This window comes from Hydra vulgaris, chromosome 08, assembly GCF_038396675.1.
Source record: "Hydra vulgaris chromosome 08, alternate assembly HydraT2T_AEP".
NCBI lineage: Eukaryota > Metazoa > Cnidaria > Hydrozoa > Anthoathecata > Hydridae > Hydra > Hydra vulgaris.
In genome coordinates, this window is record NC_088927.1 from 39,943,250 (window position 1) to 39,949,249 (window position 6,000).

A 6,000-nucleotide genomic window follows, 5' to 3' on the forward strand; every position below is an offset into this window, starting at 1 on the left:
TTGGTCGAGAGACAAAAATCAAATTTTATGCAGGTTATACTGTTTGGTCCTACAAAAAAATAAATCAATATCAATGCATTAGATTTGTGTGATGAATTTAAAAAGCTTACAACATACATCACAGAAACAAAACATACAAATGCATCAAATTTCTGGATTATTCATTTTTACATGACCTCCATTATCATATTCCAACCAATTTTTTTAAAAATATAGATGGTGTCTCTATTTTTATTGAGATGGTTTCTCGATAAAAATAGAGACACCACCTCTGGCTTTCACGCAACCAAGAGTCCAAAGAGTTTTTGAAAAAAAGTTTTAAGTCGGAGTTGGCTTCTCCTAGTCTTTGCCTAAAAAAACATATCCTACAAGGCAGGACATGAAGCAGATTGTACTGGGTTACATGTTACCAGTAGCAGGATAACCTGACCTGACAAGGACATTTAAGTCATTTATTACATTTTTTTAAAATCATTTAAATCAGAATTACAGAAAAATGGTTATGGCTCCTGGTGCTGAAAGAAAACTCTACAGAAATAAGAAACTAACAGAGAAATATTATTTGAAAATACAAGATCTAGAATGTTGGTTGTACAAGTTGGTTCATGAACAAATTGGATTATAAACAAGTTTGTTCATGAACAAGTTGGTTCATAAACAAATTTTATAGTTTTTATATGTCATTTTGTTTTCATAAGTTATTTTTTAAGTATTTATCATATATATTTTTTATACATACCTTTTGTATATTCTTTTTTCATATTCAAATTTTGTTTTCATTTAGTAACCCATTAGACATCCATGGAGTCATAACTGTTTTTGTGTTTAAAATCTTTTTTTTTCAGGAAACGCTGTTTCATATTGTAGAGTTGACTTAGAAATAGATCATATGAGTTTTTAGCATCGTTTGATAGCAATACCAGAATACAATCAACGTTGTTTCTTAAAAGGTTTTGAAACAGTACAAAGTTTTTATTGACCTGTCGCCTAAATACTGTAGTTTAAGAAGGAATTCTGTTACTTACTTACTATTACTTACCATTAGTAACTATGTTGGAAAATGATCTGATCATTCTAAAGTCGGTTTTGATTTTACCTGTGTTAAGACAGTTGTATGAAAGTTATTTGTTGTTATTTTATCAAGAAGTGTAGAGGAGTTTCAAAAAAGATGTTTTGAGGAACATCCTTATTTAGCGTATTTTTTGGTTCACTACATTTAGAAATTGTTATCATTAATTTAAAAATAGCAAATAAAAGCAAAATATTTTTAGAATAACTCTTTCAATACGACACCTTTCTCTGGAATTAAATAAATTTGTTATTCAAATTCAATCAAAATTTTTAATTGTTTGAACTGCTTCTTCTATATATTTATTCCTTTTTCTGAAAGATCAAAGCTACTGCGGAAAATTTTGCTTGTCTAATTTCATGGTGTTATCAATTAAAATGCGGGAAAAGAATTTCGAAATATTTTTATATAAGTTTTTAAAGTAGTTTTTACAATGCATAGAGTAAAACTGGGTCAAACCGCACACCGTATCATTCCGCACACTGATCGAAATTATCAAATAAAAACTAAACGGATATGGCTACGAAAAAAATAAAAATAGATTCAAATACAGAACTATCTCCTCTATTCAAATTAATAAAATTATATAACGATTCAACTCTATTTTATTCTTTTTTTTTATACAACTTTAACGTGGAGTCAAAATTTTTTATATATTTTTTATCGTTGCGAACAAAATGGCGCTTGAACCAAAACTGATCTAAAAATAATTTTAGCACTATCTTGTTGGAAATTTAATTTTAATTCTGATAGTATAATTTTTATGCAGCTAGGACAAAAAGTTAAATATTAAATCAAAAAAGTAAAAAAAAAACTCTTTTTCTGATAAAACCGCACACTCGATTAATTACTTAGTTTAGTTTTTCGCAAGTGACTAAGCGCCCATCTTTATCAAATTAACTTAGTGTTAAGTCCGGTTTAATTAAAAATGAACTATGTTAAAAAATGTTATTTGTTAATTTAATCATCTCTTACTCATGAAAAACCAATTATTATATTATTTCTCAATATAATCATCACTCACTCAATTCAATTTAACTCACTCACTTTAACATCTCAACTAAAAAACAAAAGTATACAAGGAAGACGATATACTAACCGCATGAACTGATATTAAAGAAAATAAAACATTACTGCATTCAAGCATGGCGTTTTAGTCTCAAAGCTCAATGATTGCAAAAATAACAACAACAAAGGCTTCTACGGTTCAGGTGCAACAACGGTACTCTCAAATGAAACAGAAAGATTGATGGTGCATGCGTTCCAACTACTTGGTGACTGGAGTTATGGCTTAACCCGAAATGAAATCCTAGAATTTGTATTTGTACTTTAAACGCGAAGATTAATTGCACTTATTTAAAAATGGCAAGCCTGGTAAAGAATGGTTTTATGCCTTTATGAAAAGATGGTCAAAAGAAATTAAAACAAGAAAAACGGATAACTTAGCTTTTAAAAGAGCCGCTTCTTGTTCTCCAGAAATAATTAATCGTTATTTTGAGTGCGTCGTCAAGCAATATCAACAGACTGGTATAACTTTTTGGTCACATATTTGAAATTGTGATGAAACAGGTTTTTCGGGTGATCAAGACAAAGCAACCGTAGTGTATTGAAAAAGCAAAAGCATAATCATTTCGGGTGATCAAGACAAAAGCAAAACCGTAGTGTGTTGAAAAGGGACAAGACGTGCATTCAAACTTACTGGCAACAATAAAAAAATTCATTATACTGTAAACAATTGCTGCAACGCTGATGGGCATTTTGCACCACTATTTTTGATATACAAAGCCAAAAGAAACTTTCTTCCTGACTGGGCAAGAGGTGGTTTAGTTGGCACTAAATATTCAATTTCAAAATAAGGTTGGATGGAGCACGATACGTTTATTGAATGGCTGAAAGAAGTATTTAAAGCCGAAACTGAGCAAATTGGTGGTATTCATATTTTAGTATTAGATGGGCATACAACTCACACAACTTTGGAAGCGGTATTACTATGCAAAAAACACAATATAATCTTGATTTGTCTACCAGAGCATACTTCACATAATCTACAGCCATTGGATAGAGGTGTCTATTGTCATGTCAAACAAGCATGGAAAGAAATTCTTACAAAGTATTACAAAAACTCAAAATGTAAGAATTTAGATAAACAAAATTTTCCGCCGTTGCTCAAACTGCTGTACGAGAGTCGTAAATGTTTTACACACTTGCACTCAATCGCTGGTTTCCAGTACACTGACTTATTTCCACTTAATAAAAATAACATAATTCATAAAGAATTAACAATCACACAAACGTTTAATCCACCTTCATCAACTTGAGCAGCCTCCGCAGCACCTACACCATCTTGCTCAGACACAGCTTCATTATCTTCAACAGCCGCCACCTACTCCAACTACACACCGATTACTTTCTCAACTACACCAGCTTCAAGTTTTGATAGGTATCAAGCATGTGTTGAGCGTTGCAAAAAAGTATCAAAATATAGAGTTAAGGCAGCTATTTCCAGGCAGAAATCAATCGCATGTTAAAAAATCGAAGCAGTGTAACATGTCAAAACTTGGTGGAAAATGTATTACCGAAGAAAATCTGATCGAGATCCTGAAACAAAAAGATGAAGAAAAAGCAACAAAGGAAGCCGTGAAAGTTGCTAAACTTAACGCAAAGCGTAGACTCTTTAGCCAATTACTCAAATGCCTGAGCATAACAATGCTAAGCAACCTCAGCAAAACAATGAGAAGAACAAGTACCAGCAGCCAAACTATTAAAAGTTGCATAATGTAAAAAGTGTAGAGTACAGTTACACATAGAAATATTGCAGTGCGAGAATTCGATGTGTCGGGAACGGTTGTGCAAGGAAATATGTTTACCAAAAAAATATATAGCTAGAACTAATTTTTTGTTGCAAAAAATGTAACAATTTTAATATAGTTTCTTAAATATAAGTTGTGGAGCACATGAATTTAACGTCACCGAAAAAATGTTTAATTATTCAATTCCAATGTGTGCCGAAAAGTAAAAATAAATAACGTAAACCGGCCGTGTGACGTAAAAGAGCGCGATAAAAGATAACACTGAAGCTGTCCCTTCAAAAACAAATAATACTATTATCTAATATGTCTTAATAACAAATAATATTATAATTTAAACTTAATCTTTTTTTAAATTAAAAAAAGAAATTTTCACATCCTCTAAAGTCATTTTTTAGAAATTCTAAAAATAAAATTTATTCATTTTTAAAATCAACGATCTTGTTTGCTTTACTATGTTTTTTTTAACTTATAACAAGAAAAAAAGGTTCTTATCTACAAATCTTATACACAATTATAATAGAGAAAAAATTTGGCAAGTAGTTCATTGTAAATAATAAGGGCATATAATACATTGCAGGCCTACAATCATTATATGTTCTGAAGAATTTAGTTAATACCATAAAAGCTTTAAATACTAGTATGGTGTTATCCTAATTTAAAATTTTTATTGAAGATAAGTTATATTGGTATTTATTAGGTATTAAGTTAAAACTATTACGAATGATAAATCAAAGTTTCCTTTACTTATTTAAAAGTATTATTAATACTATATTAACAACAATTTTATATAATTAATGTATAAAATATATATACTATATAAATGTTAATAGATTAAAAACTTGATTTGTTTGCTAATAATAGAATGTACCTAAAATGTTAACAATTTAAAGTAATATTTACCCAAAAGTGTGCTAGTTTTAAACACAGTTTATTTTAAAAAACATCAATACTTTTTTTATCAAAGTTAGTTTAATAGAAAAAGTTGGTGGAAAACTAACATTTGTTTGCAAATGTGCACAAATGAAAATAGGCCAATCGAAATGTATTTTTTTTTTTATCTTTAAGTTGCCCATGTGCTTTACTTAAATATAAAGTTGATTAAAAGTTGTTTGTTTGGTTTTTCAATAGACACTTTCAATATATATCTTCGGAAGAAATTTTTGTTAAATATCAAAATTCATCAAGCCTATTCTTAAGAGCTAATCCAAATTCTTTAGGCTCATTTTTTGATTTTATTGTTAATTGTTTTATCTCTCTATATTAAGTATACCAAATATAAAATTATTTAAATAAACTTTTCTTTTCTAAAATTTTTTATTTCATCTTTATAAAAAATTGGGATTTAATATTTTATCATTCATTTCAAAGTAAAATTTTATAGATTATATAGTTTATTTATATAGACTAAATACCCATAGGTAGAAAGCATAGTTATTAAAAATAGATATTTTTTTTTTCTAAAAGTAGTTTTCCTTACATTTAATTTTAAATAATTTAATTTTAAAAGTTTTTTTCTAGTTTTTTATTTAGAACAATATTTTCTTAAGTTTTTTATTTAGAACAATATTTTCTTAGGTTTTTCATTTAGAACAATATTTTCTTAGGTTTTTTAGGTTGAGCAATGTGATTATTCTTAGGTTTTTTAGGTTGAACAATGTGATAACAAATAATATAAATAAAACAAAAATGTTGTTTTAAAAGTATTTCAAATTTAACAAAGTTTTATTTGAATAACAAAAACTTGAAAAATTTTTTTTATAAGTTTTTATTAAAAAAAAAATCAGCTTTTTATTGTTTTATCTTATTTTAAAATACATTTTTATATTAAGCAACACCCATTATGTCACCAAAATAAGAAATTGACATGGTGAAGTTCATAATGAATATGTTGTTAAATTTTTAAATTAAATTTTTGAATTACTTAATTAGCTGATTTTTTTTGCCGAAGAAATCACATTTTTTAGATCTATAAATAATTCACAAAGTGTGGGGATCTATGTCTGTAACAGGCTGTCAAGTTGGGATTTTTTTCAGTTTTTTTCGTTTTTTTCTGGGTCTTTTATTAATTTATTATTTTTAATTTTTCTGTGAATTTTTGTCATTTTTACATTTTTTTTTTGT